Below are 15,447 nucleotides of genomic sequence, written 5' to 3'. Positions count from 1 at the left end.
TATTTTGACTGTAACTAATGTAACTGCCATATGCAATATAATTAATGGGAGTGATCAGTTTTTCATCCCAGTTTTCATTTTCATTGAAAAAAAAAAAAAACTACTAAAATTATGGTGTCGTGACATTTGTTGGGATCTGTACCAAACAAACGTCTTTATTTTTTATTGTCTTTTAAATAAATTGTTAACTTCTGCAACTTGGATATTGCTTTTGGCCACAATACAATTTCAATAATATTACAATTAACTGTGCAGCCCCTCGTGCAGATTTAAGTTTTTTCAATTCAAAGTCTACTTCTATTTCAATACTCACCTCTTGCACACACTCAGACACACAGTGACACGTCATAATCTGTTTTGTAAGCTCAGAATTCTTGTTGTCATTTCACTGGTTGCTAAATTGAGATCCTGACAGAAGTGCTGTCAGGGTTGATGCCAGGTAAAAGTGCCACCTAAACTATTTAAAGCCTCGTTGAAGGATGATATTGTTCCCCAGACAGAAAAGGTCCAATATTACCCAGGGACTGAGCCAAACATGGAAAAGCCTTTGTAAAACATCAAGAATGCATGTGTCAAAGTGGAAAATGAGCTTTTACTGTTCTTGACAGGCTGACATTCTGGAGATGTTTGTGAGGGCTGGTGATGATATGCAGCGCTGCCTGTCATCATTAAAAGTTCTCTGCTGGGTAATGGAAGCAGCAATTCAGGGAACGTGAACACATCTATCACTGTCTAAACCATGACGGAGCAATTCAGCTTCTCTATTTAAAGCTGACAGTCACAATCACTTGTTTGCTTAAAGAACCGCACAGAAACTGTTGTCAATTCACTGAAACATGCCGGTGCAAATGAGATGTCAACAAGACATAACACTACCAATCAAGAGTTTTGGTTCATACGTGACAAAAATCTTTGTATTCAGACACGACTGCAAGAAGAGCTCAACCTCGACATGATCATTTCTGTGATCAACAAACCCAGTTGTTAATTTCTGACTTTCACAAACTCACGTGAAGAGAAAACTGCCTTAAAGACAAATTTGTAAGACCCTAGCGTCCAAATAGTGAATCAGAGCCAATAACTGGTATTTTAATCGATCAAATCCCTATTTAATTTATATAATTAGCACTCATTTACAGTATTATCATTATAGCTGCAACCATTAATTATTAGGTAATTTATTAACTGACTATTAAATTAATCGCCAACTACTTTGTTAATCATTTTTGAAACATTTTTTTAAGAAAAAGTCAAAATTCTCTGATTTCAGCTTCTTCAAACAACTAATCAAGTGACTGATAAGATTAATGGATAAGAAAATAATCGTTGTAGCCGTTGTAGGGCTGAAACTAACATTAGAAATGGTGAAAATGTTGATCGGTGTTTGTCAAAGCCCCTCAAAGACATCAGTTCACCGTCAGAGAGGAAGAAAGAAACCAACAAATATTAACATTTGAGAAGTATTTGTTATTTTTAAAAAAGACTCAAATTGATTAAAAGACTATCAAAACAGTTGTGTTTTGGATGAACAATTGATTTAACTGCAATGTAATTCACTCATAACATTCACTGAATAACCTCAGTAAGATCTAGCTAACTGTGAAGGAGCTACAACGGAAACGCCTGAAAACATCGACAGTGAGGCCGCCATCTACATCGTTTACATGGGAACAAAACTCCGCAGCGGTGGGCGGGAAAAGTTTCTCACACGACCAAACCTACTATTTTTTACATCACATTTCATCAAAACAGCATTCAAATGCTTTTAATATGCTTGGATATGCGCTGTGATGAGACAACACGCAATACTTACCTGTTTTATACAGGAGAAGCAGAGACCAAAGACGTCCGTGGCGTTTCTTCAGCACTTCCTTCTCTGTGTGAAGGACGGAAACCTCGCGCTTCACCTGTGAGGACACGCCCCCTTGTGCCGTACCTTAGCAACTGCACCTCAAAAATACTAATTAAAAAAACTGAAACGATTCAAATCTGTTCCTTTTCACAAATTAATAGATAGAAATAACTTGACAGCTGGAACTTTAGTTATTAAAAATATTCCTTTTTATAAAAGAGGTCAGAGTATTACCAATGTGTTTTCACTTATTTATTGCATTGATAAGGCTATCATTGTTTTAAAAATGTGTTTGTAGCTGCTTCAGCTTAATCTGTTGTAGTGATTTTTAAAGGTACAGTTCACCCAAGAAAAAAACAAACAAACCTGTCTGTAGTGCTATTTATCACTCTAGACCAGTCATTCCCAAAGACTGGCTCAGGACCCACGGGAGATTTAATTTGGGTCCCCAAATAAATAAAAGACTATGGCAGAAATTCAGCAAATTCAAGATTTATATCTGCCATACACCTTTTTATAAAGCATTTAACATGTGTATACTGTTCTACGGAAGAGAGGAAAAAACAATAGCCTTTTAATTCTCTATAAATGCATTTCATTTGTCTCATTTATAGACAAAATGTGGTTTTCCTTCGTAATCAGGAAGTGGACACTAAAAATTACAGCCCAAATCATAAACAAAACATCACCTGTGGAGGGAAAAAAAATCCTGAATGTTTTTCCTTCAGGAAAATTTGGTTTATTCCAGACTGTTATTGCTACTCATCATGCTGGCTTTACTAGAAACATTTTCTTCTGTTGAAATATGAACAAATCGCACACCGTTTTCCAAGAAAAATACCTTTTTATTTCATTATAAATCCACATAATTGTATCTATGAAAGCATAAAATCCCCATTTCGCATGTTGTCGTGTTTTTTCTCCTTATAGTGGTCATTTGTTTCGTTATATTCAAAGTAAATCATGGGTATCAAACCATCGAAGACTGTAAGGTGTATGTCACATACAAACACAGACACTGTCAAACGGCAAAGGGGGGAGCAAAGGGGGACGGGAGGGGACGGGACAGCGCAAGTTCTGCTGGCCATCTTTTTAAAACCACTTTTAATACATTTATCGATCTCGAGCGCCAGCTTTAAGTCATAGGAACACTTACGGTCGAGTTCACCGTTGTTTCGTACAGGTACAGTTTTGCTTTCCAGTGTCAAACAGAACATCAGAATTCACCATCAAATGTAGAGCCGGACGTCTGTGCTTTGAGTTTGGCTTTTGAAGAAATCCTCGCTGGCGTTCCTCAAGGCTCCGTCCTCAGGACACCAAGGTTTTTTGTTTTTTTTTTATTACTCCATCACAGAGAGAATCCACCATGAACGCAAACACACTGATTATTTCAACATTATCTAAGTCATTCAGAGCCAGAAGAGTTAGATCAGTAATACTGGAGAGTATACTATTCAGTTGTTCATGGAAATGACAGAGAGAAAGAGAGAAAGAGAGAGCGGGACAGAGGGGAAGAGAGATGAGATGAGAACATACGATTAAAGTGCCAGAGAAGTTCACCGTTTTAGTTTGACAGTTTATTATTATTGATGCTTCGAGACAAGACGCTGACAGTGTGCTCGTATTTTCAATCCAAGGCCCAACATGTTTTTTTCTCTTCGACTGCTAAGAGATAATAGAGAGGTGTGCTTCAGGAAGTCTGTGTGTGCTCCCATTATTGTAATAATGCTGTCATAATACTGTAAGTAATCCTTTGGCATATGACTGTATGCTGGGGCAGAAGAGGAGCGGTGCCATCGACCATCGACAAATCAAGAACAGCCTTGAAAAAAATGTCAGAAAATGGGTTTTCCCAGATCCATGGTACTCCGTTCAGTAAATTCCCAGAGCATGTGGATTCAAACTGTCAAATGCAGAAACTAAATCCACCCGACGCCCTTTAGAGCCCCGTCAGATCATGGGACGCTTCCTTCACAAAAGAAGAAGAGATTCCAGGCCGTGTTCACTCGGATTCTTCTGATCCGAGGTTTCAAGCACCGAACACGAGCGGGGTTCAAAGTCCAGAGCCTGACCTGTATCCAACATGTCCCCGATCCTGGCCGTGTGGACACTTCTGCGTGTCAATAGGTTGGCTGGTTATCCTCCTCCGCCTGCCCACAGGACGTTCACATCACATCCCGTCTGGTCCTGGCGTGGCGTGGCATCGGAGGGTAGGGGGCGCCTCTGGGTCGAACACCTGATCATCGGGGCTCATGAGAAGGATGTGACCATGCAGCCTGCTGGGGCACCTGAAGAAGACAAGAGAGGGACAAAGGTACAGATCGATTGAGTTACTGATTGATTGCTGCAATTAGAGGTGCATTAACTTTGATTTTGGTGTAGTTAATCAGTCCCACCAGGACTTTTTTGGAATTATTGCAGCCTAAAATGCCTGATTTCACGGCAGCTTTTCCAAACAAATTGCAATGTTGTAATGCTTTTAAGCGTGTCAAACTTGCAAAAGGAAGTTCTGATTTTTTTGGTATAATTCATTAAAAATCAAAGGCAACTTGTTCCAAGGAGAACAAAACTACACTCTGTTCTGAGTGTTCTTATATCAGAAAGGCTCCCTTATTTGTAAATGAAGGAGTGCAACAGGAGCTCAAACTCTGGCAAAACAGCACAAAATGATAAAATAAAAGTGCACAGAGCATTGAAAAATCTGGCAACTGTGTTCTTTTTGGTACCAGTGACAAAAATTTCCTGGCAGTAATGTAGTGGACGAGGAAGTTTATCAGCAAAATATACCTGCAGTAAAAGGATAGTTTGGATTGTTGAAGGTCACATGAGTTTTTATCACTACTTTCTTACTTATAAATACATTTTTCAGCAGTTAGCCTCTTGTGGGGTTCTATTGTTTTTGAACCTACACACTCACCACATTTCATTTTTTGGACCAGTGAAAAAAGAGAGCAGATATCCTCTCCCACCTTGTCCAAAATCACACAGACCCTCAGTATCTGCAGGGGTCTGTAAAGAATAAAGTTTGCAGTTGTGATGAATCAGTGACAGCAGGGTGAACTGCTGACGTTTCAGGCTTTAAAACACATTGCCTGCGTGTACTTTACTTTCTAAACTACCTCCTCCACACCCACCAACTCTTCTGTACTTGAAACTGAAACTCAGACTGTGGGCAAACAAACGGCATCACAACGCGTCTCTTTGTCTGCTGACTAAAGCAGACAGTGAAGTTGTGCTGCGGTGCATCAGGAGATGTTACTGATAAGTTTGCCAGCAGGTGGCCCTCCAAGTGCAGAACTACAGCTACACGAGAAGCTTTATATCAGATTAAATCATATTAATATACTTTAAAATCAACTCTCTATGTTAATAATCACATAAAGATTGAGCCCAAAGTGCCTCTAGTGAGTGTATATCAATTTAACAAGTGTGGAGTGTGCCACCAGAATAATGACAGGCTTTTGTTTTGAAGAATTTAATTATAATCAATTCATAAAACACACTTTAAAAAAGCTACACACTGCATGTCGACAGCAGTTTGGCCAATCAGACTGTTTTTTTTCTCTAACATGTCTAAATTAAAGCAAACAACAAAACACGAAATGAAAACTGGAAACATTTAAGCAGGAAAATAATTAATTGTAAAATGGAATTTAATTTATAGCCACAACAGTAAAAATGAGCAATTAATAATCAAAAGGCAGAACAATGAAACTCAGTGATTAACTGGTAACTTTAACATTTGTTTTATAATAATGATATGAAAAACAAAAGTCAAAAAGTCAAAAGTTTCTACTCGAACCACCAAACATCTGTGATTTCAAAGTCCTGTTGAACAACAAGAATTATTTAAACGCAAAGAACAATATTAATTTCTACATAAAAACTGGGGAAAGTATTGAAAAAAATTCACCATGCAGATGAATTAATGTTAACTCTCTGTATTTTGACATTTTTAAACTTCATCCATCCATCTTCAAAGGCTGATCCGAAATCAGGTCGCAGAGGTAAGGGTTCCAGCAGGAGACCCCAGACTTTTCTTTCCCCGACTACATTAACCAGCTCTGACCGGGGGATCCTGAGGCGTTTAAGGGTGGAGATTAGGGGCGTAACGATTCACTCATGCGCCCGATGCATCGGACTTTAATGTGTTAGATACGAGTGCATCGGTTCGGACGGCCCTGCATCGGTAAAAAGCTGAACATGAATCGGAAACAAATCGATGCAGCACTAGTGTATCGATACATCTCATTGGGATGTGCATATCAGTGAGCTGCCATTGTCAACTTTCCTCCGTTTTCTCTCTCCTCCTGTCTCTGCCTGCACCGCTCTCGCTGGACGCCTGCTGCTGCGCTCACAAAACAAACGCTCCCTCCTCCCTCTCCTGTGTCTTCTCTTCATTTGCTCAAAACAGACGGCGCTGAAAACAGCGACAGAAGTGACATTGTACCACGTCACACCACCAAACTTTCATAACGCTTAAGTGTAGAATAAGTTTGGGTTTTATAAGAAAGATGAGAAACGCCGCTGCAGATCATTTATGTAAAACATGTCAGCAGAGAACAGAGACACGAGTCTGACCCACAGAGACGTCATGTCACTGTGAGAGCAGGTAACACTTCACTGTTCCTCCACAATAATCAAAACCACAGCACTCTTCACATGAAACAGAGCAGCAGATCATCTTACTGCAGAAATACTGATATTTCAAACAGTTTTAAATTTTCTCATTTATCTCATCTCATTTACACATGAGACTCCTAATAAGATATAAACATCACTGTAATGTCTCCTTCTCTCTGTCTCTACTGTTACTATATGTTACTATGTAACTATCAGGATTTTTTTGGCAACTAACATCACTCTACAAATGTAGCATTACTTGAATCAAAATGAAAAGACTGACACACTGCATTGTCTTGTATTGCATCGTATCGTAAAGTATCGTATCGTGACAGAGCTGAATCACATTGAACCAAATTGTTGGCCACTTAAAGATTTATAAAATATATTGTATCGTTGAACATGTATTGAGATACATATCGAATCGTCTCAGTCAGTGAGATACACATCCCCAGTTTGCCCCATGGCCTCTCCTCCCAGCTGGACGTGCCTTGTTCACCTCCTCAGAGAGGTGACCAAGTGGTGTCCTTACCAGATGCCTGAACCACCTCAACTGGCTCCTTTCTACACAAAGGAGCAGTGGCTCTCCTCTGACTCCCTCATGGAGGACTGATCTTCTCACCCTGTCCCTAAAGGACATGTCAGCCACCCTCCTGAGAAAAGCTTGTATTTGCGATCTCGTTCTTTCAGTCATGACCCCTTCATGACCTCAGGTGAGAGTAGGAACGAAGACTGACCACTAGATCAAGAGCTTTGCCTTCTGGCTCAGCTCTCTTTTCATCACAACGGTGTGGTAATATATATATATATATATATATATATATATATATATATATATACGCTTTTGCTTTTTTTGATGAACCAGTGCTATTGGTCACCTTTTATGTCTGTGTGGGTTTTATAAAAATTTAACTGTTGAAAAGTATTACAAAGAGCTAATAACTTTGACTAAGCAGCATTAAATTAGTTTCATAACACTTTTTTTTCATTTCCTGAAAAGTCACAGTTTCAGACATACAAGCTGTAGCGATGTTATGCTGAATAAAAAGACTAGATGGTGCTGTATCTTTAAAAATTATGATAACATGACAAATTGATGATTGGTAACCTCCTTTATTATGAAATTAGAATATAAAAGGTCAAATAAGGGCCAAATAAGTTTTTAAAAACGTGCTCTACCTCACAGTTTGTTTGTCATTTGATGGTAAAGGTAATAAAGCTCAGGTCATTTAATTAAAACTGACAGTTTGCTGAGAAGTAAACAACTTTCTGATCATTCATTCCTGTTTTTAAGATACATTTGATGTTTGATTGTTATTGAATTATATGCTGAAATACTTTTGTCTAAAAACATGCCATTGGTCATTTAGATTTAGTTTACAATTGTTTACAATTTTTATTCAATAAAAACTCATGAACATTCACTGTTAATATCAAATATCTAATGTTGTTCCATTATATATATGAGGAAAATGTTTATCCGTGTGATTTGTTCAGATTAGGTGATTTTTAACAGGAAGTGGCCCGACAGAAACACCATCATGATGAGAAGACCGACTCTTTTACGTAAGATAGTTCATTTTTTTCAGTGACTCATGAACAACTCTTTTGGTTTTGTACTTTTAAAATATTATTTACAGTTTTATTTGGCCTTTTTCATTTTTCCCTCTTGTATTTGTGAATGTCTGGCAACACATAAAAAATGTTTCTGGACAGAGAGGACATGTGCAGATACATAGAAATCAAACAAAATAAAAATATCAGACAGTTTAAAAAGATGTACAAAGAAATAATTTTCGAAAGGAACAGAAATAATCAAAATGAATGTAAAGCAGACAGAGGAAGATACTGTTGTTGATGGTTGATTGATGGGGAGGAGAATGAGGAGAATGTTTCTCATTGTAAGTCTGTTCATTATTTATTGTTTGTTTCTCTTTTTTTCTACATATATATTTTACTTTTTTTAAATGTTCGAAATAAATAAAAAAAACAAACATATTTAGATACTTTAACCATGAAGCGACATCTCAAACGTTTGGTAGAGTGCTTTATTTAAAAAAAAAAAACCTTGAAAGATAAAATTGCTCCACTGCTTTTTTCTTAGTGAGGACATTAAAGGGTTGATCTAACGTGATGCACAAGAGAGCGAAGTGTCCATCTGATGTAAGGATGCAGAAAAAACTAAACATGCATCCAGCATCGAACTGGGAAATCATTGTAATAAAGGATAATAAGAAAATCAGAAACAATAATTACTTAATAAATGATTAAATATTAAAAAAAGGAGCATCAGTTAATATATTCAAACACTGACATAAAATAAAGCTGTAATTTGTTTTGCTGAGTTTTGTGTCCTGCAGCGACAGATTTGATCTTGTTCGGCAGTTTGTTTCTGCAGTTTAAGAAATTAGTTTAGTCCCGTCGAACTGCTGGAATGAAATCAGCAATGAATAAAAGACAAATAAAGGAGAGAAGAGGGGGAGGAGGGACAAAACACAAGGGAGAAGATGAAAAAGGGAGGAGAAGAGGAGGAAGGTGAGGTGAGGATAGACAGAAGAGAAAGGAGATGAAAGGAGGAAAAGAGAAGAAGAGAAGACTTGAGAGAAGAGAATAATGTAGAAAGAAAGAGGAGGAATAATGGAGAGAAAAGAAATGATAAGAAGTAGAGAAGATGAGGATAAGTAAAGGAGGAAAAAGCAAAAGAAAGAAGCAAAGAGTGTTGGATGGAGTGATGGAGAAGTGAAGAGAGGGGGAAGAAGGACAGACAGAGGAGAAGAAGAAGAGGAAGAGGAGGAGGAGGAGTGGAGCAGAATTCTTACATAATGGAAGAGAAAGCTTACATAATGGAGCGACACCAATCTGCATACTGTGGGGGATCAGGCCATTATATAATGGCCCAATAAAGAGGAATAATGTTGTTTACTAAGGCAAGGCGATATTTACAGAGCACTTAGAGGCAGACACACTCCAGGCCTGCTAATGGCTGCTGACTACTGCTGCTCGCTCTTCTTCCATCTCTTCATCTCATTCACTCCCTCATCTTCCTCCCCTTTTCTTTCTCTCTCTCTCTCTCTTTCTCTCTCTCTCTCTCTCTCTCTCTCTCTCTCTGTATGCCTGGCATGTTTCCACCCCGCTCTGCCTCAAGATGTTCTGCTGGAGCTTCTCTGGTGGAACAATGAGCAGTTACCCTCTCACCTGTGTGTGTTCTTCTGTGTGTGTTCTTCTGTGTGTGTGTGTGTGTGTGTGTGTGTGTGTGTGTTTGATCTCTCACCTCTCCCGCCTCTGCTCCCTCCAGCGCTGTGAAGCTGAATGTAAGTAAATCTGAAAAACACACATAACCAAAAAAAAAAAAAAAAAAGACGAGGAAGAAAGAATCAGAGCTCAGACTGACAGAGAGACAGAAAACAGGAAGAATCAGCTTGTTCAGTTCTGTCCATAGGTAACAAAATCCACCTGCCAGCACCTGTAAAATTCACTAATTTTAATACAAAAACAAAAGTGTAAAAGGACATATTTACATTTACTTTCCTTATAGCATTATTTTATGTCATAGAAATGCATAATTTTAAAGAAAAAAACATGTTAAAGGTGCAGTTAAAACAAAACTAAGCTAAAAACCAAACCAAATGGTCAAATATACAGCTAGCTAAGAAAAAGAGAGTTGCTAAAGCTAGTAATGCTAGTTAGAGATAGCCACAGTTAGACTTGACTTAAGACCCCAAACTTAAATGATTTTAAGTGATAAATGATGGTTTATGTTCCTTCCCTTTTCCCATAACGAGCCAAGGGACGTAACACCACATAAATATAGTCAACGCTAAATACAGTCATGGTGAATAAAAAGAGCTAAACTAGTCCTGCTAAAAAGCTAGCTAGCATACATTAACAAAACACAGCTAAAACCAACCAAACAGTAAACTCTACAGCTAGCTTAAGCAAGAGAGTCAAATCCTGTTAAAGAGATAGCCACAGTTAGCTTTGACTCAAGACCTCGGACTGTTAAATAAATTAAGAACAAAGTCTGACTCTTTGACATTTATATTGCCATAAAACATTATTTTATGCCATAGAAATATATAATTCCAAAGAAAACAGCCTGTTAAATGTGCAACTAAAACAAAACACAACTAAAAACCAAACTTGATGGTCAAATATACAGTGAAATACAGCAAGGGAGACAAATTTTGATAAAACTAGCTAAAGATAGCCACAGTTAGCCCTGACTGAAGACCCCAAACTTTTAAATAAATTGAAACTGTGAAACAGCCTGACAGCACAGGACACACAACATGTTATATATAATAATTATTTCATTATCATTTACAGCATTTTACCTTGTATTTTAATTTAACATTCACATGTGTAGTATTTAAGTTTCTTCTTCTTGTCCCTCTTGTCTAAGAGCTAATTAGTTCCTACCTGTCATTGTTTAGGGGGGACAGGTATGAGTGTGGTACCATGTGTGCAACGGTTTTGTTAACCTGCTGTGAACCTCAGAGAGTGAAGTTGCGTGTCCTGTGCTGTCAGGCTGTTTCACTGAAGATTAAGTACACAAAGAGAAGTTGTAGCTGCTCATCACCATGAAAAGAAGGTTACAGGCTGGTGGCGGCGGTGTTTTTTTCCTTCGTCCTCCCATTAATTAGTCGTGACATTCAACTAGTTTACGCCCGTCAGGACTGACTGGACAGTGGGTAGCTGCGGCCTACAGGTGCACTCTGGGAGGCTGTTTCAGTTTTACATGGACTTACATGGAGTTTTACGGACAGTTTCTAAAGTCTCTGCGGTCATTAGTGGATGATGTTGAGGACAGCGAGTTTCTCCCTGAACACCTTGAACTCTGCATCGTGGTTGGTTTTTCTTTGTTTTTTTTTTGTCTGTATAATTTTTCCCTTCTATTACAACTTTATTTCTTTTTTTCTTCTCATATTACCTCTTTGTGAGACTTATGTTATAAAAAAGGGACTTAAGGTTCTGAATTTTTTTGATTGTCTTTTAGTCTATATGTCAACGAAAATGAAAATCAAATAATAAATATAATATATAATTATATTTAACAAACAACTGTTTTGTGCAGCAGCTGTTGACAGTAATTACACTCAGATCAATTGTTTACTGTCAGGAAATGGCAAAATTCAGACTTGTTGACGTCCTCAAATGTCTTGTTTTGTTCAGCAAATGGTTAAAAACCCAAAGATATTGAATTTACAATGATATAAGAAAAAAGAGGAGCAGCAAACCTCACATATACAGTAAAAAAGTAAAATAAACAATGAAGAAATGATGAATAAAGGATAAATTAATGATAATACTAATTTTCTCAACAGATAATCATTCTCTCTCTCTTGCTGTGTCTTTTTCTCAGTGAACAGTAAATTCTGGGCTCCAGTTTTCTATTTACAGACTTCTCCTCGTCCTCTTCATGTCCAATCTCCTCCCAATCCCTCTCTCCGTCCCTCCTCCACCTCCCCCTCATCCCTGAGTTTTCATTTTTCTCTCCGTCTCTCTTTATCCCTCCATCTTTTCTTGTCAATAACTGTGTCTCCGGGCTCAGTGACTCATCTGTACTCCTCTCTCTGTTTGGTTGGCTGTTTCTCTGTCTCACTAACTAAATATAAGTCCATAATCCTCACTTCTGTCTGTCTCTCTTTGTCTTTCTGTGGACATCTCCCTCTCTCCTTCAACAAACTGTAAACCCACAATCCGTCCGTCTGTCGCCTGTCCCTCTTTATGTGTCTTTCTGCTTCCCTTCCACATGCATGCAGGTCTTTTTCAGATGCAGATTAAAATGACTTTGCTTTTGTTTCATTTCAGTCAAAGGGTTTATGAAGCCAGTGGCAATGTTACGCTGCAAATTATATTCAAAGGCCTCCCTGTAAAAATAGATATGAGGAAACAGCAGAGCCTCAGCTGGGATTTCAGTGCTTTCTCTTAATGTGTATTCACAAGATTTATTTAGAGGAAGACGCTGCATAGAAAAGAGTGAAGCTTTTAAACCTTAACGACAAATGATTTTGTTATCTTTTCACATTTAGACTCCCTTTGAAAGTGGAAACAAGGAACATGGCTCAGTTTGGAGGCCTTGGTTCAACTTGGACCCAACAATATAACCCATTGGCTTCCTTTTTCTCCTTTTAATTTAATTTGAAATAAATTTTCCTCCTACCAGGGACACTGGAGTTTACAATTGGAATTGTTGCACCCTAAAATGTCTGATTTCATGGCAGCTTTTCTAAAAAATTGCAACCTATGTTGCGATGCTTTTAGCCAATGAAATTGAAGGTCCAAGAGAACATTGCAAAAGAACGTTGCAATTTTTTTTGCATCTTTCACAGGAACACAGTGTTACAGAATCTCCCAAACAATGGAAGTGAATGGTGACCAGTTTTCAAACATTAAAAAAACAACAGAATAAAAACATAACATGCCTCCATACTGCTCGTTTGGTGTAATTCAAGTCTCCTAAAGTCCCGACATGCCGTTTGCACACCGTCACACCACACACCCAGTTCAGACAGTGTGCATGTGAACACGGCTCCAAGCTAAAGATCTACAGTGAAGATTCAGGATAAAAACATGGTGGAAATAACATTTTTTTAGTCAACTTGGCATGTTGGGGCTTTAGGAGACTTGGATTACACCAGATGAGCAACGCTGTTCCTGTGAAACTCCAGCAGTGTTTTGTGGAATAAGAAACTAAACCCGAATTTCATTCGGTATGAGGGTGAACAGATAATAAGTGAATTTTCAATTTTGGGTGAACTATCCCTTTAATGGTTTTACTACGCAGTGAAAGAAGATTTCAGACATTTCAGTTGAACTTTTATTTCCAAATAAGTTGGTTTAACTGATGTGACTAAACAGTCGGCTTGTTTAAAACCTGTTTGATCGTCTGACTGCTCATGTTTCTTGACTTGACTTTTGAAAGGTTGATTTTTGCCAAAGTAATAATTGATCACAGTTTTTGTTTAATGCAAAATCTATGTCTCAATGACATGACGTCAAAATATTATCACATACTTCAGCAGCAAAGGGATGCATCTGATGCAAACGTTCAGTGCAAACGCAGGATGTTTATGCTGCATGGAGAAACGCTGCAGACCGAGGTTCATGTCTGGACTTATTTATAGGCAAAAAAAAAACAAAAAACAAAAAACACAAGTCCAACATGGTGGCTGACACCAGACTCTCCACAGAGACGCAGCACAAATTGCTAAAATTTCCGTCTGTTTCAAGCCTCACCTCTCAACTAAAGAAAGAAAGATATCAACACAAACTACAGGTTTTGGGTACTTGTGATCCATGTACGACACCTGCTGCTGTATTTGGATCACTGAAGTTGCTGCCAGAGCTCCACTTCAGCCATGTTTGCATATATCTTGTGGTGAATCCCTCACCTTACTCTGCTGATCTGGATGGAAGTGTACAAATGTACAGACAGTCATATTTGTTTTTGATCTGGATGGACAATAATGCAGCTGTTTGGGAGGAGAAGGATAAGAAATTCTTCATTGTCAAAGCAAAGATGAGAACTAATTAACTAATGTTAGCTGTTGTGGGTTTCAGGGTCATTGTGGTCGGTGTTGTTGGGTGGTAAGAACAGGCCAGTATCATTTTGTTGGGTTAACATAATATCTCATGACATAAATCTAATCAAGACTTTGGTAAAGCGTTCACTGTAAATATGTGTGCACTCTGATGGCTGCCAGTGTTTGCCCTCCGTGGGGACAGAGGCAAGTTTAACGCTCACAGTCTCTTCCATTTTGGATTTTCTTTTTGAATGCTGAACACTTGGTGTGTCTATATCTTGAATTTTAGCTCTGTGCCGATAAAGGCTGACTGATTATTGGGTGAATGTCATGATTACTGGTTGAAATCAGTTGGTTCAGTCCTGTGGAAGCACACATAGGAAGAAAACATGATGGATTTGGATATAAAACTACAAAGAAATTTATTTTCTGTGTCTTTTTGGCTCTTATTGTTAAACAGGTGCACAATATAATTAAGGATGTGATCTCAAAGGTTTCATCTCGACTTTCATGTTTTTGTTGTTTGTGGGAAAAGAAGGCACAACACATGTTTCTCTTTTGTTGTCAAAATTTCCTGCAAACCTTTAGACAAAGTGTCTGATTCTGGTTTTGCTCAGAAATCTTCAATGTGAATTCATAAATGTGAATGTCAGCGTACTCCGGTTCTTTCCCTGGATACATGAAGGTAAAAATAAAAGCACCTGAATCCGTGCCACTGCCTGGTGTGACCAGCAGGTGTCACTGTGGCTCCGTGCGGCGCCGCTGCCTGCCGGCCTCAGTGGAGGCTCTGTGGCAGTCGCTAACAGTTTAGTCACTGTGCCATCGTGCTGCTCGGTGCCAGGCTCGGATAATAAAAGCACGCTGAATGAGGCCCTGATGCCTCGTGGCTTTACTGAGCGCACAGCGATGCTATCTGCTGCGTGTGCCTGTGTCTCTCTACCCTCTGTCTGCCGTTCTCTGGTAATCGCTGAGGTGGGATGGTGGGATTGTGTTGGAGGGAGCCAGCGTGTGTTGAATTAATGTGTGTATTTCTGTGTGTGTGTGCGATGATGTCCAGTGAAAACTTTAAATCTGAACTTTGTTGGAGAATCAGGCTTCTTTCAGCTGAATGACAACTCATTTCAGATATTATAAACATGCTCCTTCTTCATACATACACTGAACTCTGTTTACTACAGTGCTCCAGTTTATTTCTCTCTGCCTGTACCATCATTGTGTTCTGTGTAATAAGGCTGCAGGGCCTCATACACACTAATACTGAGCTATTCTTGGGATCTTACCTGCATATTTATGCAATCGTATGACAGAAAACAAGGCTGAGAACTACTGAGCAGAGGGATGTGCTACGAAGCAAGATGAATGTGTTAGTGTGGTATGCTGATTTCAAAGCCAGAGTTTATAAATGTCACAGAGGTGACTCTTTTTTAACCTGGCTGGATGCAGCCT

The 15,447-nt window shown here is 38.6% G+C and overlaps 1 protein-coding gene across 2 annotated transcripts in view; it reads right to left on the bottom strand.

The window, feature by feature from the left end:
* Window positions 1-2,676: 2,676 nt before the first annotated feature.
* LOC146328576 (leucine-rich repeat and fibronectin type III domain-containing protein 1-like protein) overlaps window positions 2,677-15,447 on the bottom strand; it is a 431,073-nt gene continuing 418,302 nt past the window's right edge. For both annotated transcript variants that reach the window (XM_084717612.1, XM_084717613.1), the window contains exons 15-16: window positions 9,747-9,796; window positions 2,677-4,140 (exon numbers count right to left, since the gene is read on the bottom strand). The gene's annotated coding sequence lies outside the window, so the exon portion shown is untranslated. The remainder of the gene's footprint in view (window positions 4,141-9,746; window positions 9,797-15,447) is intronic.

This window comes from Lutjanus erythropterus, chromosome 4 (genome assembly GCF_056507025.1).
Source record: "Lutjanus erythropterus isolate fLutEry1 chromosome 4, fLutEry1.hap2, whole genome shotgun sequence".
NCBI lineage: Eukaryota > Metazoa > Chordata > Actinopteri > Lutjaniformes > Lutjanidae > Lutjanus > Lutjanus erythropterus.
Note: the sequence above shows the minus strand (reverse complement) of the source record. Positions and strands in the feature narration are given on the sequence as shown.